Below are 23,647 nucleotides of genomic sequence, written 5' to 3'. Positions count from 1 at the left end.
CACAAATTTGTTCCCAGTTTCTGTGGTATCTTCCTCGCAGATCAAATGCCACAGGAATCCCCAATCTTTGTCAGAGGGGTGAGTTTCAGTGTTTGAGTCATTGCTGGGCTCTGGAGCTGCGATTCTGGGAGCAGGGAGCAGGCAGGAAGCCGGCTGGTTCTGCTCCATGGAGCTGCTTCCCCAGTGCACAGTGGACTCCACCTGGCTTCCCCTTGACCTCTCCTCAGCTCCTTGCCTGTGCAGCAGTGCATGTGGAGGGTGCTGTTTTGCTGCTCTGAGCTGTCGAGCAGTCTGCCCTTCTGTTTCTACCTGCGGTTTACAGCCCGCCACTGAGGCAGGTTGCTGGTCTCCACTCTCTTTCACCTACCACTGCTCACAGCCCCTGTTAATTGCCACTTCCCATAGCAATTCTTAAGGGACACCATGCCAATCACCTCTGTCGCGGTTCCCTGTAGGCCTTCCCATCAGCCTACCTCAGCAGTTGCCACTGCTGCCATGCTAGTCTGCTCTCCAGGGAGTCCATGCTCTTCCCATGTTCAGGGGAGCACTGTTTTCCCATAATTTATTCCTTTCAAACTGTGGAGTTCTGCCCCTGTAGTAGGGTAAGGAGCTTGGTGTTCCTGGTTAAGAAATCAGTCCAATTCCCTGACTCGATTACTCTAGCTTCTAAACAAGGTCCACAACGCTTGCCATCTTGGAATCTGCCCTTAATTATTTCTTCTGGGTATTTATCATTCTGTATTCTGCTCTCCCCACAATTTTTAAAATTTATGCCTCTTTACTTTGTCTGTTGTCATCATATGTGATGAAGATTTTGCTGTCTTTCCTCCAAGTCCTAAAACCTCTTCCCTGCCTCCTCCCAGTTCTCAATATCATCATCTTGAAGAAAAGGGGAGTCAGGGGGCAGGGCTTGTTCTTTTGTATACTGTGAAGTCCATGTAAACAGCAGGCAATGAGTAAAATAAGACAGCAGCCAGCACCTACCTGATACTTACGTTGTGCTTGGTCCAGTTCCAAACACCTGCCATTTATTAACTCACTCAATCTCCACAGACACATAATAAAAATAGGTCCAAGGGCCACTCCACAGTACAGATGAAAAAAACAAAGGCCAGAAGAGTTTAAATAACTGAATGCTACAAAGCACCTATTGTTTAACTAGATCTGAAATTATAGACATGAGGCTACTTTGCAAAGTTAGGACACCTTTTCGAAGGGTGATGGTGCCACCAGGGATCGCTACAGGAATATGCCTGGACTGGACTGACTTGACACTGACTGGACACATGTGTGTAGCCAGGAACCAGAACAAGAAAGGAGGAAGGAATTTGATCTGGATTTATGGAAGCACAACATTATATAATGCATTCTATTATTATATATTATGTAATATATAATAAGAGTTCAAAATTAGGTACCAAAAGAATATTTATTTAGAGGGTTTCAGTCTGTTGATTTGGTGAAATACTCATGCCAAAAGCAGCTTAGGTAAGAATTTATTTGGCATATACTTCCAGGTCATAGTTCATCACTGAGGGGCATTAGGGCTGGAATTTAAGCAAAAAACATGAGAAAATGTTTGCTGTCTAGCTTGCAGGCTAATGCTCAGGTTAGTTTCTTATACAATGCAGGACAACCTGCCTAGGGAATGGTGCTGCCTATAGTGGACTGGATCCTCCCACATCAAAAAATAATCAAGATAATCCCCTGCCCCCCCCCCCACATGCCCACAGGCCAGTCTGATCAAGGCAATTCTCTATCAAGGCTTGCATCACAGGTAGTTCTAGGCTGTGTGAAGTTGACAATTAAATGACAAAAAGAAAATAAATCATGACAATTACAAAAATTGTGGCAAATTCTCTAATCCTTAGAACATCCAGAACAATAACATATAAACAAGCCAGCAAAACTTTCCTCTCTAATTTCCCACCTCCAGTTTCCTCACAGGCAGGATTTGCTACTTTGATTGCCTCACTATACCTCAACAATTTTGCATTATCATTTACTGTGAAGAGCATAGAAAATGAATTCATTCTTAGAATTGTAGGTAAAAATGTAGTTTTCATATTAATGCCATAAGAGTTCTTTTCTCTTTCACAATTCATCATTGGAAATACTGTGTAAATTTTAGGTACTCCAACTTGGAGAAGCCTTTAGGACCCCCATCTTTAAGATATGGGTGTTTTGTAAGGAACTGATGATTCTGGGCCATTTCCAGTTGTTTGAGGTCATGACTATGTTTGTTTACTCCTTAAACTGATGTCATTCACAAACATCAGCATGGAGTACTATAATTTGCCTCCTTGAAGGACATGGAGCCCCAACACAAACCCCTTGGCCTCTAATGAGTCAATCACTTCAGGCCTCATCTGGAAGCTCTAGTGTTGCAGCTCAGCCCACGGTTGTTGTCCCTCAAAAAACTGGCATCCTGCCTTCCAGAGAAAAGTAGGTCTGGTCTCGCAGGTGGACACTGGAGGGCAGCAGCAGCATGATTTTTCTCTGGCCTTGTGACCCAGGCCAATGTGTGCAGCGGTTGTTAGGACAGCAGAGTCCTGCAACTCCTGGACCTGAAAACCTTTTTCCCCCTCCCTTTTTATTGAAAAGCAGTGTTTTCTCACATAATAGATCCTGATTACAGTTTCCCCTCCCTCTACTCCTCCCAGTACCTTCCAACCTCCCCTCCCGTTTGGATCGGCTCTCTTTCTGTCTCATCAGAAAAGAGTAGGTTTCCTAAAAATGAATGCTGAAATATCACAAAACAAAATAAAATAAGATAAAACAAAAACCTTCACATTGAAATTGAGCAATGCAAACCAACAGAAGGAAGAAAGTCCAAGAGAAGGTATAAAAACCAGAGACCCACTCACTCTCACATTCTGGAATCCCATGAAAACACTAAACTAGAAGCCACAGCATGTGCACAGATGGCCTAGTGCAGCCCCACGCAGGCCCTGTGCATGTTCCCTCAGTCTCTGTGAGTTCATATACATTTTCTTCATGTTGATTTAGAGGGCCTTGTTTTCTAGAGAGTCCTGAGGGGAGGGATTTAATGATGACATCCAATTTAGGGCAGAGTGTTCCAAGGTCTTTCACTCTCTGCATAATGTCTGGCTGGGGTTGGGGGGGGTGTCTCTGTATTTGTTCCCATCTGCTGCAGGAGGAAGTTTCTCTGATGATGGTTGAGCAAGGCACTGATATATGAGTATAGGAGAATATCATTAGGAGTTATTTTATCACTACGTTTTTGTTTTGTTTTTCTTTTTAAAGATCAGTATTATTTGGTTTTACCCTATGTCTGTGTGCTATGTAGTCTCTGCTTCTTTATCACCCAAGCTGTGTCAGATATGGGCCCCATCTCATGGAGTGGGCCATAAGTCAAATCAGTTATTGGTTGGTTACTCCCACGAGCTTTGTGCCATGCCTCCATTGCACTAGCATATCTTGCAGTCAGGACATCATTGTAGGTCAAAGGGTTTGTGGATGGCTTGGTGTCTTATGTTTCTCTTTTGGTAGTGTGCAGAGTACTTTCCTGTACCAAAGGCACTAGAATGTAGGGGCAAATTGAAGACCTGTCTTACTGGTGGAGAAGACAGGGATCCTAGGGGCAGGCCTGAGTAGAATGTGCTGACAGAAGCTTGCAGACTGCATGAGCTGAAAGGCAAAGGTGTTCTTAGGTTGTTAGAGTCAAACACCCGAGACATTCCAACCCCTGGTAAGAGCAAAGCAGCTGTGAGAGGGAGTCCTGGGTCAGCAGCGAGGAGACCTGCACTCAGCTGCAGTCAGTGAGCAATTCACCCCTCAAGTTCCTCACTGAAATGAGGCATGAACAGGTCACAGCCTAGTCCCTTTCAGTGTCCTAGACCAGGCAAGTGACAGGAATAATGGGAATCCTTTCCTTCAAATGGTAGCCCAGCACCAGCAAGCACTTAGGGGAGCAAGGGACATACCCTTGCTACCTTTGCTGGTTCCTCTGGGAGAAGTCAAGGTCATGTACCAGCCTGGGAATTTCAAAAGCCATCCAACAGAGAGCACCATACGCCACTCAATAAAGAAGGTTTTTTCTACTGTCATCCCACAGTTTTAGAAGTTTAGAAACACATGAGGCATGAAAAAATAAAAAGCGAAAGGGAGGATGGTGACAAGAGGAATGCTGAAGGAGCACCTTCTAAGAAAAGGCCAACGTGGTCTATTTTCAATGGAGAGAAGTCGAGAGAAACATTCTCTAAGACTTCTAGATGTTTCCAAATGTCTTTGCCTACTTTTCATTCTCTATTATCTCATTTGTTCAAAATAAATATTAATGTACATAAAAGGTCTGCCACTTTCCATGTTGTGCCAGCCAGCTGTGGTGGCCCACGACTGTAGTGTCAGCAGAGGCAGGCAGATCAATGTGAGTTTGAGGCCAGCCTGATCTACAAAGTGAGTCCAGGACAGTCAAGGTTACACAGAGAAAGCCTGTCTTGAACAAAGAAAACAAAACAAGAAACCTTACTATATAAATACTAGGAAATGAGACCTCAGGTCTCTCAGCTTTTCTGGTCAATGGGAAAAGTGTATTTGACTTGATTTGTGTGTGTGTGTGTGTGTGTGTGTGTGTGTGTGTGTGTGTGTTCATATGTGGAGGTCAGAGGGCAACTTGTGGGAGGCAATGTCTTCTTTCACTCTGGGGTCTTGGGAATCAAACTCAGGTTGTCAGGGCTGGCAGCAGGGCCCTCTACCACGTGCGTCATCTTGATGGCCCAGACAGCACATTTGACTGTACACAGTGGCCAGATGTGACCAGGTAGGTAGAGAATAGAAACGTATCTTCCCAGATTTTAGGCACTGGTACTCAGACCTGTTCAGAAGGCAAGACTGACGGCCAGGAATGGCACTGATGAGCTCCTGGGATGAGCTGCTTTTCAGAATGGGCAAGCAGGCTTTTCTCTGACTAGAACTTTTCTTGCTTATTACAGCATTACCATTGTTATTCCGCATAACAAAACTAGTACATGGCTGTTGAACGTTATGTGTGTGTAGAATAGGGAGTCCCTCCTGCACCAGAGACAAGCACCGAGTGTGTGATCCCAGGTTTTTATAGCATTTGTAAATTCAAACAAGAGCACACAGCGTGTGGCTTTCCCTGCAGTTTTTCTCCCTTTAATTCTGATCTTATTCTTCCTCTCTTCGGGGGAGGCAGGGAAGGACTCTTGTAGCCCGGGGTGGTCTCAGAAGAGGACCTAGAATCCTTGGCTCTTCCTTACTCATCTCCCAAGTGCTGGGATCAGTCTTATATCACCATAGCTCACTTATGCATTCTCCTTCCCTCCCCCCACCCCTGATAAACTTCAAAGTTTAATTTTTGGGTGTATGTGGTGTATGTGTATGTGTGCAAGGGTATACATCTGTGAGTGAACACATGGAAGGAGGTCATAGACGTGCATGGCCATGCTGGGCCTTAAGTGGGTACTAGGGATTCAAACTTAGATTATCAGGCTTGCACAGCCAGCCCCACCCCATCTCCACAATCTTTCACTTTATGTCCCAGTCTGTCCTAGAGTTCATGATGTAACCCAGGTTGGCTTTCAACTTGTAGCAATCCTCAGTCTTGCCATACAAATGCTGAAGAGCCACTATGCCTGGCTCAGATCCCAAATGTGTACCTCTATCTATGTGGGTCACCGGTATGGTGCTCCACTCTGAAAGTGCTGAGGCTGCTTAACCAGCTGTTGCTGGGCGTTTGGGGTTGTTTCTGATGAATAACCTCAAAGAGCTAAGCAATAAAGAAGATGCTTCTACAACAGTCTCCTCTCATCTCTGTGGGTGTTCCTGCAAGATAAATGTCTGCAAAGGAAACCACTAGGTCGAGGTTTGTGTATATTTTAAATTATGACAAATAAAGTCAAACTGTCACTTTGAGCCCCCACTACAGTTATAAACATTAGCCTGTCTCTTTCCTTTCAGAGTTTTACTTATGCTTGTAAGTGCTTTTAAGGCATTACTAAACTGATAAAAATGTTTCACTTAAGTATCATATAACTGGATTTATTACTATGTAAGTTATACAATGTTATACAAAGATAGTTAACAATATATCATTAATGAGAATCTTTTACATTCATATATTATCTGAGCATGTGTGTGTTGTGGGGTACAAATACCATGCCTGTGTGTGGAGGTCAAAGGACAACATGCAGGGAGTCTGTCCTCTCCCATCAGATGGTTTCTAGGGATCAAATACAGGCTGTTAGGTATGCATGTCAGCGCCCTTGTCTGTAGTGCCATCTCATCAGCCACAGATGATATTAACAAAAGTACTGTTAAGTGCTGATGAGAGAGTCAGTTAAGTACTTTTTAAAACTTTCTCCAGCTTTAGACATACAAGTTAACAAATTTACAGAGTACTACAGGTGTCTCAGAGGCATATTGGAATCAGAAGGAACTCTTCCAGTTCCCTAGTGTAGAAGGTTCCAGAATTGATAGTCTCTTCTAGGTCTTGTAATATTCCTAACCATTTGCCCTTTCCTCTTTCACCATTGTCATTCAGCATCCTGAGGAGAGCAGATAGACCTCAAGGTCAAAGGTCCCATTTCAAGAATGGCTAGAGTGCTTTGGGCAAAGCTCGTACACTAGGCTGGGATATGGAAAGAGTTTTTTCCATGGAGTGTTACAGTTTAGCTCTTTTAGAATGAAATTGCTGGTATTAGATGGCAGTGGAGACTGGGGAGCTCCACGATCCTGTGATGATACCAAAAACTCTTTGTTTAGCTGCCATGCTAAGAACAGCAGAGGATGTGGGCTGATCCTCCAAACTGGCCAGAAGGCAGGCCAGGCAGATGCTTCACCTGAGGTCGGCACTGAATTAGTGGAGCAGGCTTCAGTGGCTGCCAAGGCAGCAGTCAAGCTCAGGGTGTCCAGCAGTGATTCTTCCCCAGAATAAATGGAGTCTCAGATGATCGTGGTAGAGGAATGGTGGAAGCACTTTCTTGAGCATGCCAGCCAACTTTTATTTATAAGCCTTGCAATGGGGAGGGGTTTGTAGGTGAATATGTCTGATTTGCTGGCGGTAGTGATCCCAAGATACTTAATTTACATGTAGCTGTACAGAACCTCATTTACATGCAGTAGCACAGGATCCTACAAAAGAAGGAAAACACAATACTTAATTATCCTATGAGTGGAGGAAGAACTTCTAGGTATGATTAAAGGTCATACCTTTGCCGAAGGCTAGGATCTCTTTAGCATAGGGGAAGGTATCCCCAGGAATCCCCAGATGCTTGCTGAACAGGTTTTATTAGTAAAGAGTAAGGCCTATAATCTTTCCTGAGGGCTATGTGATGCTTCTTAGAGCATCTGGGGGTGCCCAGATCAGGGGAAGAGAGAAAGCTTCTGAGAAAGGGAATCTGTAGTAATAGACCAAGCTCAGATGGCTGTCTGAATAAACCAGACTTCAACTTCTCCAGCAGCACCCCACTGCCTATCCTCCCCAGATCCCAGGATTTCTCACCCTTCCTTCCCTTCTCTCCCATTCATTACCTTGTCCCTCCATGAGAATGAAGACCCTCCCATCTATCCCTCTGTAAAAATGAGGACACCCTTTAGATTCTTTGGCCTGTACCAGATATGAAGGAGTTTTGGAGCCATATCTACTCTCAGTCCCATGAGCTCACATATTTGGAATAACACTAGAAAGACCCTGAAGGAGATGTGACATATAAGAGAACTTCTCCATGTTCTTCCAAACATCATCAGAACCAAATCACACTTGTTCTTTCATTCAAGGGACAAATGTGGTCTTTAAGATGTAACTGCCAAGGAGGGCCAGCATCCCTCTACACAGGACTCAGCCTCCTGTCCTGCATGGCATCAGTGTTGGGGAGCCCCTTTCTGTAATGGCCTATCACTTTGTGCTCTTCAATGCCTTTCGCTGGTTAAAAAGAAATGCATGGGCAAGATTTTTTAAAAAATAAAATAATATATCTACTTTTAAGGAAACAAAAATATCTCTCTTGGTACAGACCTCCAGTGTTGTATTGCCACATATAATAACATTTTGTGTACCCTTCCAATAATTTTTATGCATTTACTTACTATTTTTCAATAAATAGGAACATATTAATTACACTATTTTATGCCTTGCTCTTTTACATTGACACAAGTATCGATTATATCTCATGTGGTTGCACAGGCCTTCAGATTGATCACTGTGAGTTCCAGTCCAGCCTAATCTCCATAGTGCATTCTAGGCCAGCCAGAGCCACACTGTGACTCCCTTCTCTAAAACAATAACAAGACCAGACAAAACAAAACAAAATAAACAGCAACAGAAGTCCAAAACAAAACAAAAAATAAGCAAGTATAGATTATTCTGAATTTTCATGAAGCCACAGGACTCTACAGTGAATCTTGTCCATTCTCTACTAAGTAGAGCTTGGAATTTTTTTCCACTGTGTGGCTATAAGCACAGACCCTAGGCATACAGATGCTACTGTGTGAGTAAGGGCTACTTATAAACTGTAGTTGTAGGATTTTTACATTTAACTCTGCTAGGTACTGTACAGCTACCTTCTGAAGAGGATGCCCTGATTCCCAGCCTCCCTCCCTCCAGAGTGTGGGGCAATGCACATGAAGGGCTTTTCCTCATCCTGTCAAGAGAAATCCTTTGACAACTAGCAGCTGTGCAAGTAGTGAAATTACCCTGAGGAAATGTATTGTTAAATGAAAGGCCCAAATTATACAAATTGCAAATTGCCTGAGTCCCTCAGAGGGGTCAAGTCCAGCCCTGATAGCCCATGCCTCCTACCGACTCCTGGTGGACCACCCTACTTTGGCGGATCTATCCATCAAACACTGTCACCAATGGAAAGGATATCCTCAGAAAGTTCTCATATGAAGCCACCTTCTAGTACATTCCTCCATCTGAAACCTGAGTCCCAAGTTATTACCAGAATCATCTTCCTTTTTTAATGGATCAGGGGAGTATTTTTTTTTTTTTTGAGACAGGCGCTCACACTGTAGCCCAGGTTGGGACAACTCTGCTGTCTCATCCTCCTGAAGGCTGGGGTTACAGGTGTGGTCACCATGCCTAGCTTCAGAACCACGTTCCCTTGCCCCCAAGTTTCTACTCTAACTGAGCCACTGACTGTCCAGAGCAGGGACGTCATGTCATACTTCTTTGCTGGGTAACGGCTAGGTTTCTAGGGGTCTGCGGGCAATGAGTTAGAATGAGAGGCAGGAGCTGGCTCAGTGGGTAAGAGAGCTTGCTGCTCCAGCGGAGGACCCAGGCTCAGTTTCTAGCACTCATGTCAGGTGGCTTACAACTGCCTGCAACTCCAGGGGATCAATGCCCCTTCCGGCTTCTGTAGGTACCCGTTACACTCTCACACAGAAACGTACACACATATACATACAAGGAATAAACAAAAAGTTTAAAAAATAATGTAAAGCAATTAGTTCAGTCAGTGAAGTGCTTGTTACACAAGCTTGGGGACCTGAGTTCAATCCCCACAATGAGTGTAAAAAAGTAAGGCATAATAGTATGTGTCTGCAATACCAGATGAGGGGTTGGGGTGGTGGGTGGGAGTGGAGATAAGTGAATCTTTGGATTTTCCTAGCTTAATTGGTGAGTACCAGGACAATAAAAGACCCTGTATCAGAAAACAAGGAACAATACCCAAGGCTTCCCACATGTGCTTACATGCACATATGCACACCTTCACACAGGCATGCCCATACAGGGGCATGTGGCCACACATAGGCAAAGAATGAGAAACAGAAGTGGGCTGGTGACTTGCATCCTCAGAGAGTCACAGCTCTGAAGAGGTTCATAGGAAATTCAGGCATGGAGGTCACAGGGACTCATATTTTTCTAACTTTGTGGACAAATGAGTTACAAAGTGGTGAGAGGACAGGGACAGAGAAGTTGGGCAGTTTCAACCCGCCAGCAGCTCAGCTGGAATGTGACTGCAGTGCTCCAGGCTCTTTTAACCAAGTGGAGTGATACAGTTACATCAACAGCCTAGGTGTCTGCATTCAGGGAATACTGTGATTACTCCAGTGAGAATCCCTCAGAAGTGAGATGGCTCCTGATCACAGTAACATTTGCAGTGTAGGCTTGGCTTTTTCACTCCAGAAAGTAAAAGGAAGGTCTTGGGAAGGTTTCCACACACCCAGCTGGATGTCCCATGGCTGAGCCTGGCCATGGAATCCTCTGTGCCCCACCTCTGTCCTGAGACCCTGGCCCCTGTCCAAAGAAACCTGGCCAACAGGCCCATTGAGTGGGTCTTGAATTTTCTATTACCTAAAGTTTCATAGCCTGAAGTAGCATGACACCTTCAAGAACACTGTCCAAACATGGTAACTTGTCCAGGCCTTCAGGAGGGCCAGGAACAAAACAACTCTCTCTCTCTCTCTCTCTCTCTCTCTCTCTCTCTCTCTCTCTCTCTCTCTCTCTCTCTCAACAACTCTCTCTCTCTCTCTCTCTCTCTCTCTCTCTCTCTCTCTCTGTTTGTCTCTATCTCTCTCTCTTTCTCTGTTTGTCTGTCTGTCTCTGTCTCTGTCTCTGTCCCTGTCTTTCTCTCTGTGTGTTTCTCTCCCTCTAACTATTCTAGGAACATATTTAATATTTCTATATTTTCTGCATGGGTAGTGGTCTAAGCATTTCATTAAGAAAGAACATAAGGCCCAGAATCATTCAGCCCTTCCTATCCCTGCTATAGACTTCTGTTGTCTTTTCCTGCCTGGTGTTCCTCTTAGACAGTAGTTTTCTCCCTCCCTCCCTCCATCCCTCCCTCTCTCTCTCTCTCTCTCTCTCTCTCTCTCTCTCTCTCTCTCTCTCTCTCTCTCTCTCTCTTATGAGTTCAAGTAGCATTGATTGCTCCTTTCCCAGTTCAACCTCTCCTCGGGAACATACATGAGACTCTGAGCTGAACAGTCAGCATTCTGTCTAAGACCCCTGCATTAATATGGCATAGCATCCTTCCTTCCTCCATGCCTCACATGAGAATTGTGTGTCATTAGCTGGAGGAAAGCCTTGTCCTCTTGTCCAAGGGAAGAGACGATTCTATGATATCTGTGGTGGTTTGAAAAGGTATGACCCTATAAATTCATGTGTTTGAATGTTTGGCCCATAAGGAGAGGCACTACTGGGAGATATGGCCTTGCTAGAGTTGGTGTGGCCTTATTGGAGGATGTGTGTTACTGTGGGCACCAGCTTTGAGGTCTCCTATGCTCAAACTATACCCAGTAGATCACACAATCTCAGATCTCTCTTCAGCACCACTTTGGCCTGCTCCCTGCCATGTCTCCCTCCATAATGATACTGGACCAAACTTCTAAACTGTAAACCAGTACAATTATATGTTTGCCTTCATATGAGTTGCTGTGTTCATGGCATTTCATCACAGCAATAGAATGGTATAAGTGAGGAGGGAAGACGCCCACCCCCTGCTTGTGGGAGGCACCATGATGCAATGGGCTGGGGTCCGACTGAGTAAAAAGGAGAGGGGGCTCTGAGCATTAGTTCTCAGCTGTAGACACAATGTGACCAACTGCTTCAGTCCATGCTGCCCTGCCCTCTTGCCATGATGGAACATACTAGCAAATTGTGAACCAAAATAAACACTTTCTTTCTTAAGTCACTTTAATACATGACCACTTTCCCATGGTTGCAACAAATCTGAGGGTTACCTTGTACTAGTGAGTGGAGGTTCGGGACACAGGGACACTTCTACTGATCTGCATCACTTTTTATTAGTCCAATTGGGGAAAGAAAGCATCGGCCACTGCAGCTCCCCGTGTGTCAGGTCGCATCACCCTAACTTTGGATCTGGCTCTGGGTTAGCTAACTCCCAGGACTCCTTTGGGTATATAGGATAAACCTGGTGCTTCATAACATTCTGGCACTACAGGAAACCTATGGAATCACCCACAGTTATTTGTTACTTACTTGGTAGTTGGTTTGAATAGGGATGACCCCCATAGACTCATGTGTTTGAACTCTTGGTCCATAGGGAATGGTGCTGTTAGTAGGTGTGGCCTTGTTGGAGTGGGTGTGGCCTTGTTGCAGGAAGTACATCACTGACAGGGTGGGCTTTGAGGTCTCAGATATCCAAGGTACACTCAAAGTTTGGCAGTCTTTTCTTGCTGCCTGCAGATCAAGATGTAGAATTCTCAGCTCCTTCTCCAGCACCATGTTGGTGTGTTTCCTACCATGGCAGTAATGGACTAAACCTCTGAAACTGTAAGACAGCCTCAGTTAAATATTTTCTTTTATAAGAGTTGTAGTTGTGGTGTCTCTTCACAGCAATCGAACACTGACTGAGACCCTTGGCACTCTTGAATTGCTTCACTGCTCCTGAGCCTCCAGTCCCACCATTCTCAGGTCTACAAAGATTAAGAGGAGTTCAATCTCACAAGCCATGCCAGAAAAGACCAGACGGAATCCTTGCAGACATGAGTCTTTTCTCTTTCCTGGATTCAAGCCAAGAAAGTAAAGACAGATTTCCTCTGCTTTGTAATCCCCAACTCTATGTGAGATTTTTGTCATTGAACACTCCCCTTGCTGCACTTTAGGAAGGCACAGGTGCTGGCCTTTTCCACCAGAATTTTTTGTTGTCTAGTCTCCCAACTAACTCCTCCACTTCTCTTTGGATGCTCTTGAAAGGCAGTGGGGAGGCATCAGTCTAGAGCAGCAGAACAGGCCTTCTTCTCTAGGGTCTATTGCAAACACTCTAGGCCCATCTGTTCTCCTGATGCCCTGACTTGAAAGCCTGAAAAACAAAAAGCAAAAAATCTAACACTTGCCAGGAGGTGGTGGCACACACCTTTAGTCTCAGCACTCTCAAGGCAGAGGCAGGCAGATCTCTGTGAGTTCAAGGCCAGCCTGGTCTACAGAGTGAGCTCTAGGGCAGCCTGGACTACACAGAGAAACCCTGTCTCAAACCAAAACAAAAAACAAACAAATAAACAAACAAAAAACCCAAACCAACCAACCAAACAAAAAACCCAAAAACAAAAGTGCTAATATTTGACTCTTTCATGTTCTTTGCTTCAGCTTCTTCCCTTCCCTAAGGCAATAGCGTTGACTCTTTGGAAGAAGGGTCATAAGTTAGAGGAGGCATGGAAACCACATAACCACAGCCAGTCCACATGTGTGTTTCTCTGTCTTCCCTCCCACCTACCCTAGTGCTTGCTAAGACTAGCCACAACCATAACATGTATAGAAGGAATCCGATCACATGGGTCAGGGAAGCGGCAGCTGGATGGTGGGGCCAGCTCCAGTCTGACCTTAGAATTTTTGATCTCTTCAGCACTCCTACTCTTTCCTTGTAAGTGTGTTTTAGGGACTGGTATAACACCAACCCTCATCCACTGGAGTAGGTCATCGTGAAGCAAGTGTCCCTTCTCTCTAGTCTCCTGCTGCTTTGCCTCTTTCCTCTCTACCTGTTGACTTTCCTCATTCTCCTATCTTCTGCTTCCAAAAGGAGTCAAAGGGCAGTATTCCAGAGTTTTTGCAGGAGACACTTGTTAGCCTCATTTTTAGAGGGACTGTTTACAAACACCTATGGCCTCAACATCCTCTGCAGTTAACACCTCCTGTTGATTCAGTAGTGCTCAGGCAAACCAGTTGTTCTGTTATTATAGACTAATTTGTTCTTAAAAATATATTTCCTTCACTGAGAACTGTTTAAATACTATAAAAATTTAAATGGGAGTTGGAGAGATGGCTCAGCTGTTAAGAGCATTTGTTTCTAGCATCCACACCCACATGATGTTTCACAACCACCTGCAACTCCAGTTCCAGAGGTTCTGATGCCCTCTTCTGGTCTTTGTGAGTATTGCATGCACATGCACACATAAAACAAAAATAATTATTTAAAAATAAACAAATATAAATATAGTACTTAATATATGGCCTCAAAGTCCAGGTCTTAACACAGCATATACAACCTGTGATGATAGGAGAGAGGTCTGGGCATGAAAGGGTGTTAGAAAAGCATAGAAGAGGACTCAATTTTAACAGTTTTAACATGAAAACCTCTGAGGCCTATGAATTTATCTTGGAGCAGAGGAGGGTAGGGCTGAGTGGGAGAAGAAGACATAATGTTGGGGTGTCTTCTAGCGGGGAGTCTTTACTAATGTTAGGTCACCAGGGAATGAAGCTGAAATGGCAGCCATGGGATGGAGAGAGATGCTCGCCAAGGAGTCCTGCCTCCCTAGCTGAGAGTGCAGGGGCACTGAGCCAGGATTCGCTCTGCCCTTCTAATGCCCCCTCTTCAGGGCTGGGTAAGCCTCAAGAAAACACTCCACAGGAAAACCAGAGCCTTTTCTATAATGTAAACAGCTCCTGAAGCAGTAAGCTCCTCTAGACAGCACCCATTACATCTTTATGAGAGAGCGGGAACAACTGAAGCCAGAATGTGTGTTTAAAAACTGGATATTTAGTTTGTTATGTATAAAAATGGTGATTAAAGTCATTGGTTCAAATCAAACTGATAAGAACATTTATGATCTATATTTTTGTAGCACGTGTAGCATTTTGGTTATGTTTAAACTATTTGGGAGATGGCAGTATGGTAGGGCTCTGAATGCTGGCATCTGATACAGTGATATACACCCATAATATGAGGACTAGAGAGGCAGAAGCTGGAGATTGAAGAGTTATGGACTACACTTAACTACATGAGACCTTGTCTCAAAAATACAAAACAAGGGCTGGAGAGATGGCTCAGCAGTTAAGAGCACTCGCTGCTCTTTCAGAGGCCCCAGGTTTGAGTCTCAGCCTCAAAATGGTGGCTCACAAACATCTGTAACTCAAGTTCCTTTTCCTGGCTCCAAAGGCACCAAGTACACATGTGGTACACAGATATACATGCCAGTAAAACATCTACATGCATAAAATAAGTATATTAAACAAACCAAACCCCTACAAAGTAAATAATTAAAAACGTGCTATATGTTGAGTTCGGGCATAACTTAGTGACAGAATACTTGCTGGATTAGTGGGTGAGGAATCACTTTGTCTTCAGGCATCATTTCCTCCCCTGGACCAGTGGAATGTCTGTCTCAGAGCAAAATACAGGGAGCTTGGTGCATATAGCCCACTGTCACCATTTACTGCAGTAGTGACAAGCATGGTTATCCCAGAGTCTCCAACCTGAACTGAATCACAGTTAAGTCACAGCCTCCATAGCCCATAGTCCACTAGAACAATAAATGCCTCTAGGATTTGGCCAGTGTGATATTCTTTTTCTTAAACAGAAGTGATATGAGAGGGAGAGAGAGGAAGAGAGAGAGAGAGAGAGAGAGAGAGAGAGAGAGAGAGAGAGAGACAGAGAGAGAGAGAGAGAGACAGAGACAGAGAGAGAGAGAGAGACAGACAGAGAGACAGAGAGAGACAGAGAGACAGAGAGAGACAGAGAGACAGAGAGACAGAGAGACAGAGACAGAGAGAGAGACAGAGAGACAGAGACAGAGAGACAGAGATAGAGACAGAGACATAGAGACAGAGAAGAGAGAGACAGACAGACACAGACACAGAGAGACAGAGAAAGAACATATAAAAATATAAGCAACAGGGCTGGGGAGTTGGCTCAATGGGTGAAATGTCTGTCACACAAATGTGAGGACCTGAGTTCAGATCCCCAGACCCCACATAAGAGAAGCCAGGTGGAAGTGGTGGCAATGTCTGTAACTCTAGGGTTGGGGTGGAGTAGCGGGGCAAGAGGGCAGAGACAAGCAGATCCTTGGATCTCATTGGCCAGCAAGTCCAGGCAATCAGTAGGCACTGGGGTCAGTGAGAGACCCTGTCTCAAAAAATAAGGTGAAGAATATTAGAGAAAAATGTCCAGTGTCAATTTCTGGCATCCATAGACATGCACACACATCCTCACGCATACGAGCACTTGAGCAAATATTTATTTAATTTCAAATTACTGCAGTCTTTTATTAAAATCATTTAGTCAGAAAAAGTTATTAAAGCCAAACTGTCATAAGACAAGAGAAATACATTAACTAACTTTTAATTTCAGAGAAGATATTTCAGACACATTTGTGAAACATTTAACAATTATTGAAAAATATAGGGATTTTAAAGCAGAAGGAACAGTGGCTACAGATGAAAAATCATTTCTTCCCAATAAATAATAATAATGATTAAGAATATGGTCATGGTATCCCCTAACCAACTAAATTTGATTGTAAAACTATACTATCCATCCTTCAGTGTCCCTCAGAGACTTGAGAAGGAATAAAACTTAAATTTCTGAGTGAACCAGCAGTGCAGATTAGCAGCTTCCAAAACAAACAAAATGACTGAGACAGTTTACTGCCTAAACAGTCACCCAATACTCTCTATAATGATGGAGCCTCATGTTCAGCTTTCTGGCTCAATATCTCTGCTAGACTTATTCACAGGGCAGGGACTATTGAGGACTTGCTTACCTTGTCTTGCCTGCATCTAAGCTACCCAGTTTTAGGCAGAATTCTGTTTGTGGCAGGTATGAGGTCATTTTGCCCAGTTGCCGGTTCACCACGTTTGAAGCCGCCTCCATAGGGAGGTTCTTTGATGCTCATCATCTTCTTTGAGGTCAGCAGGGTGTTGTCAGGAATTAACTTGTCTTATTGTCAAAGAAATTTAGGATTATAAAAACAACTTTAAATGCCATATTCTGCGTGTCTCTGACACTTTTGAAGATCTTATTCAACTATTTTACCTCATCTATAGATAGAGTCATATCTATCTGTTAGACTTAGGATATATATTCTTATGCTAAAATCTGACAAGTATTTGACATGCCCATATTTTGTATCAATATACTAAATTGTATACCAATGACCATCTTACACCTATCTAAATGGTGAACATCAATAACTTGAATGACAATACATGCTGGGGAGGATGTGGAGGAAAAGGAACACTCCTCCACTGCTGGTGGGAGTGCAAACTTGTTCAACCACTCTGGAAAGGGAAAGGAATATGGTGCTTTCTCAGAAAATTGGAAATAGCTCTACCCCAAGAACCAGCTATACCACTCCTGGCCATATATCTGAAAGATGCCCTGTAAGGAGCCAGCCACGATCGTGCCAGCTGCACCCAATAATGGCGCTGGTCTGTGTGCTGTTACCTGTAAACAATTGCCAGTACGCATGCGTTTGCTAGAGCTATCTCTAGTCGCCCCTCCCGTCAGGGGGATTATGCTAATGGTAATTATGCTTGTGTAAGCTGTTGACCTATCTGCATTCATATGTTAACTAGGCATTCTGCCTGAATCTGTGAGGTGTTAACGCGCCGGTTTAGATGGTATTTAAGCTCAAGCTCTGGGGGAGTTTGGGGTCTTTCGCTTCAGCTTCAAGGATGCTCCCAATAAAACATGACTGAGAAGGATCCTGGTGTCGAGCATTTTTCCTGCTGGCAGGAGGTCGCATCAATGCCCCACTATACAACAAAGACATTTACACAACTGTGTTCATAGCAGCCTTATTCATAATAGCCAGGACCTGGAAACAACTGAGATGCCCCTCAACTGAAGAATGGATAAAGAAACTGTGATACATCAACACAATGGAATACTATTTAGCTATTAAAAACAAGGAAATCTTGAATTTTTCAGGCAAATGGATGGAATTAGAAATGATCATTTTAATTGAGATAACCCAGACCCAAAAAGACACACATGGTATATACTCACTTATATGTGGATTTTAACCCAACATAAACATCCTCAGAGAGACTCTACCCAGCAGGGAATAGGGACAGTTGCAGAGATTCAAAGCTGGACACTGGACAGAATCCCAGGAGTGTAGGGTGGCCCTGTCAGGCCACAGAGGAAGAGATCACATGTAGTACAGGGGACACTAGATAAACTAAGGTCAGATGTTAGAGGAGGAGGCCTCCCCTTTCTAAGGACTAGGGGAGGGAGAGGGGAGATGGGATCGAGAGTTGATGAGGGAGGGGGCTACAATTAGGATGTTGTTGTTTTAAGATTTACTTATTGATTATGTGTTCTGCCTGCATATACACTTACACACAGGAAGAGGGTACCACATCTCATTATGGTTGTGAGCCACCATGTGGTTGCTGGCAATTGAATCTTTGAGAGATCAGCCAATGCTCCTACCCTCTGAGCCATCTCTGTAGCCCCTAGCCAGTGGTCTTAATCTACTGGTTTTAGGGCTAAATGTACAGCAAACAAAAACCTTGGCTGACTGTAGTCCCCCACTGAACTTAGTTTTACATCCTTCCCCTACGCCATTCCATCGGAGCCCAATTCATTTCAGAGCTCCTTTTAGTGTGGGCTCTTAGAACTCAAGGCTGATAGGAAATCTCTTTCGGGGCAGAGATGGGGCTGTTTTTGGACCATCTTTATTTTACAATTTTGCACATAAAGAGTAGGCAGCCACACATATTTTTAAATTTCTTTTTTCTATTCTCTTTATTCCAACACAGCTCACATTCATGTCAAAGCATCATCATTGCTTTAAATCACAAAATGGTGAACAGTACTCACAGGGTCTGTGAGGTCACATAGATGCCTTTCACCAGCACACAAGTCTGGGGGACATGTATGCAGGGCAGAGAAACTCTCCAACAGCATTCAACTTATTTGGAAATTCTCTCTCTCTCTCTCTCTCTCTCTCTCTCTCTCTCTCTCTCTCTCTCTCTCTCTCTCTCTCTCTTCATACCAATTTGAGTGTTTTCTTGCTCCCAACTATGTTATGGTGTTAGTTGTCTGGGATGTTAAGGGCATCATTACCTGGCAAGATTTAATCCCACAGAGAGATGCCTCTAATGAGTGGACCTGTGCATGAGCTGAAGGGAAGCAAGCATTGGTTAATGGGCTTCTCTGCTGATGGTGTTTGTGGCTTAGGGAAGGCAGGTAGGTTCTGGATGAAGTCCTTAGATAAACAAATTAGCTAAACAAGCATCACTTGTCTACACAAGGGCCTCCAAATTATGAGTAAAATCCAATTGTCTTGGGATGGGCTGCTAGAGTTTTGACCACAAAGTCAACGAATCTTCTAGAAAGAAACTTTGCCCGTGTATAACACACACTCTCACTGGAAAGACTTTTGTCCCCAGCATTTCTCAGTTGGGCTTGACGTCACTATTTGTAATACTGAAAGCCTCCCATTAAAAGGTAGGGCATTTAGATTTCTAATTATGTGACCATCACACGGTACCTTAATATGGATGGATTGATGTGCTGTGGCTTCCCAAGGTGCTAATGGGAAGATGGTGAATCACTTTCAAAGGTCCCTTTTTTTTTTCTTTCAGGAGATGAATTAGGGGCTCTTGCTCCAATGCTTATTTCAAATACTCCAATATTTGTTTTAAAACTAGAGTTATTGGAAACATTTCTCTCTCTGGAAAAGCTAATGAAGTGTTTTTATGCTATAGTGGAGCTTAACTGTGTTTGATGGCACAGGGGATGGGGTGAGATGGGGTGGGATGGGGGTGCTCAGTAGCTTAAGCCTGAAAGCAGGGGAAGCAGAGAATGACACTCTGTGAGTCCCTCCTAGTAGCAAGCATGTGTCTGTCTCCTCACTTTTATGGGGCCTCCAAGACCTTAGTAGCCCCCAGACCTTAGCACAACTGACTCCATGATGGCAGTGCCATTCATGCTGTAAAATTCAGCACATAGATAGCACCACCTGCCAAAACAAAAACAAAGACTGAAACCATCAAAGTCCATAGTTCTGGGAAATTCCCTAATTTACTGACCTTGCTTTTTAATTTCCGTTGTTCTGCTTCTGGCTAACTGTTCTTGCTAACTAAGTATGTCAACCTAGATCACAGTTTTGTGCTTAACAGCTCATCCTAAGAAAGGCCCCGGGGTACAGTGAGGCCCTGATCACCCAGTTTAGTCATATGCTGGCTAATAAAGACTTTCTATTGGCTTAAACCCATGCCTGAGTATTCTTCTCTGGTGGATGTCCCACAACAGTCCCTTTATTTTCACTAGTTTTCTCTTACTAACCAGTCTTCTTGTTGAGAGAGACCCCTTCGAAGTCTAGCTTTCTATAAATGGTCATAACCATATTTGCGGGGATCAGCTCCTTTGAGTTATTTTGCATTACAAAAAAAAGATCAGTTTATTTTCTTTATGGTCTCAAAAGACTCAGTCCATACTGTTTTATCCCCCTGGGTGTGGGTGGAGCCTCATAGCAGTGCATAAGCAAGGGCCCTGTCATCTCATGATGGACAGGAAGTAGAGCAAGAGGAAGAAATCTTCAAAAGCACACCTCAGTGACTTACTTCCTTTCTCCAACTAGGCTTCATATCCTAGAGATTCTTCCCTATAGCACCACCAACTGTGGACCAAATGCTCGATACAGAACCCTGCTCAAACATAACACAGTCCCATGTCACTGAGTGCGAGACAGCTCTGCCTGCAAACAAGCAGGAGTCTTTGTTCCTTTTAGTCTCGTTTCCAATGAGACCTTAACCAGGCCTTCAGTTCCATGCCAGTCAGCTTAGTCTAGCCTGTGACACAACCCTCTCCCGAGGAGCACCAATCTTTAAAGTGCTTTCCAGATAATTTGGTCCACAGTTGGATCAGTTTTGGAAAAGAAAATGCAAATGATTAAGTAGCAAACGAATAATAAATGTGAACTTTCATCAGTAATTAAAGAACATCAAATTGAAGTCAAATTTAGATGGTTTTGTGTATGTGTGTGTGTGTTTATGAATTAATTTGGGAAACATTTTTTAATAACTGTAAGGCTGTTCCAATTACAATGCATTAGAGTGCTATGACAACACCATGCTTCTTTTTAAAAAAATAATTAATTTATTTATTAATTCATTCGTATTAAATCTCATTTGTTATCCCATCCCTTCTATCCTCCCATTCCTCCCTGCCTCCCACTTTCACCCTGTTCCCCTCCCCTATGACTGTGACTGTGGGGGACCTCCTCCCCCTGTATATGATCATAGGGTATAAAGTCTCTTCTTGGTAGCCTGCTATACTTCCCCTGAGTGCCACTGGGCCTCCCCATCAAGGGGACGAACACCATACTTCTTAAGCAATGAGTAGATTACACTATTTTACATAGAAAGGGGTCTCAGAGAAGGGGGCTTCTGGGTGGTTAATTCAAAGGCTCAACAGCTTCACTAGAGTTGTGTTCAAGTCGACATGGTTCAAGGTTATTCATGTAGACACAACAATGCCCATTGAAAGAATGGAAACTATTTCTTTTTTGGCTCTTTTCAAGAATTAAGACGAAAACCCCAGAAACCTTACAGATCTTCTAGGCAGCCAGGGCCCTGTGAGATGCTCACCTCACTCATGATTTTTTTTCCCAAAAGAGGCATGGACACTTGATCAAGACAGGTCTTGTCAACAGGAAAAAGAAGGTATAGAGCTCTTGGGTAGGCAGCCTATGGTGTCCACTCCTGCTGCCAAGCTGGAAAACAGTATACAAGTGGTTAGTGTGTGAACTTTAAAAGAATTTGTACAATGAGTTGAGATAATTAAAAGTGTCCAAACTCTTTGTTCCAGCAATCCCATGTCTAATAATGATGTTAAGTATACCTGAAAGTAGATGAATCTGTAGTCTCAAACAGGTGCATTCTTATACTAGAAAGACAGAAGGAAGGGAGAAAAGAAGTCGGGGGGAGAAAAGAAGGGAACTTTAGGCCCAATAATGTGGAAATATTACACAATTCCAGTATACCCATTTGATGGGGCTTTCCTCTTGCATTTAGAAATTATATTTACAAAGAGATTTTAAGAATATGGAAAATAGTAATATTATAATGTTAAATATAAATAGATCTATAAATAAATATAATTAGATGTAAAATTATAGATACATTTTATGATTCTGTGTAAAATACTAGTAGCAATTATCTGCTCCATCTATACAAGGCTAGAAACATGGGCTCTATCTTTCTCTTTTGGAAGTCTGAAGTGTGGTTACTCTTATACTTTGTTGTTCAGCTGACAAATGGCAGGGTAGGTACTTTAATGAAGGTCTCCCTTGCTGTATGAACAACAACCTCATATTTTGTAATGAATCTCTTTCACTTTCTCTTGATTTATTCACTCTGACCTGCATGAATAAACCTTGCTTAAGAAGTTTAAACACACACAGTTCTCTTGGTTTTTCTCACCTCTTCACTTTTGGCTAGCTCTTGACCTCTTTGCCCTCTTGACTCTTCTCTTCTCTTCTCTTCTCTTCTCTTCTCTCTTCTCTTCTCTTCTCTTCCTATCTCCTCTCCCTCCATTTGTCTCTTCTCAAGGACAAGTTCAGTCTGGACTCTTCCAAATCTCTGGCTCATATCTACAATAAAATTCTTCTCCTCAACCATAAAAAAGAAGAAATATAAACGCATGCATATTTGCTGAAGTAGAACTGAATACGGACATGAGAAACTGGGAGCCATGAAGGAGGCAGATAAATAAAGCAGGAGGAGACGGAGAGAGAGAAAGTGGGGTGACTTATTCACCAAGCCTTCTTGAACCCTCTCAGATTCCTTATAGCCAGAATGACTCACTGAGTTTCTTGTTCCAGAATATCAGCCTTCCCACCAAGGATGACCCATACCAATTCACCAACAGTGTCCTTTGGGCTCTAAATGATTCTCCAGATGCTAACTCCTACATCTGTACATTAATCAGAGAGTTCCTGCTGGGGATTGCCCAGGCAGGATTGGGCTGGCCCTTGCAGGATTGGGCTGGGGCATGAGTGCTCCCAGGCACTAAAAGAGAGCTTGACAAGTCTGTCAAAGGGGAGGATGAAGAGTCATTGTTGCTTCTTAGAACAATTCTTCCAAGCTAAAGACACATGTGAAACTATTAAGTAAAAAGTCTTAAATTAAGGACAAAAAGGGCCAGAAAGAGAATTCTTCGTCAATCTGATTTTATTCTTCAAGTCAAAGCCACCTCTGGGGGTGACCAACACTCAAAAGAAATTTGCACAATGTATCAATATACTTCAACATGTCCAAACCCTTTGTCCAAGCAACTCCATGTCTTAATAATGATGTTAAGTGTACCTAAAAGTAGATGAATTTCTATTCTCAAAGAGGTTCATTCTTAAACTAGAAAGAAAGGAAGGAAGGAAGGAAGGAAGGAAGGAAGAAGGAATGGAGAAAGACAGGGAGAGGGAGAACCCTATTAGCGAAAGGCAACATGCTACCGCAGGATTTATCAAATGCAGTGGTTCTCAACCTGTGGGTTATGACCCCTTTGGTTGGGTCATATGTCAAATATCCTGCATATCAGATATTTATATTAAGATTCATAAACTGTAGCAACATTACAGTTAAGAAGTAGCAACAAGGGGCTGGAGAGATGGCTCAGTGGTTAAGGTCACTGACTGCTCTTCCAGAGGTCCTGAGTTCAATTTCTACTAACCACATGGTGGCTCACAACCATCTGTAATGTGATATGGCGCCCTCTTCTGGCCTGCAGGAGTACATGCAGGCAGAGCATTGTATACATAATAATAAATAAATAAATAAATCTTTTTTTTTTAAAGAAAGGGTTAAAAAAAAAGAAATGGCAACAAAAGTGTTGTTATGGTTGGGTCATCACATGAGGAACTGTACCACAGGGTCACAGCATTAGGAAGGCTGAGAACACGGATAGAGCAGACCCTCAGACAGGCCTTTATACTGTGCTCTTGTGCCCATTCCACAGGCTTGTGAGTCCTTGCTGGC

General features: G+C 43.4%; 1 long non-coding RNA gene across 1 annotated transcript; it reads right to left on the bottom strand.

Moving 5' to 3' along the window:
* Positions 1-20,958: 20,958 nt before the first annotated feature.
* LOC311608025 lies at positions 20,959-22,424 on the bottom strand. Its single transcript, XR_014782829.1, has 3 exons — positions 22,097-22,424; positions 21,516-21,560; positions 20,959-21,387 (listed from the first exon to the last, which is right to left on the bottom strand). It is a non-coding gene; the product is annotated as an uncharacterized lncRNA (long non-coding RNA).
* Positions 22,425-23,647: the final 1,223 nt, after the last annotated feature.

Source organism: Acomys minous (assembly GCF_964271855.1).
Source record: "Acomys minous genome assembly, chromosome: 11".
NCBI lineage: Eukaryota > Metazoa > Chordata > Mammalia > Rodentia > Muridae > Acomys > Acomys minous.
This window is presented reverse-complemented; position numbering and strand designations above follow the sequence as displayed.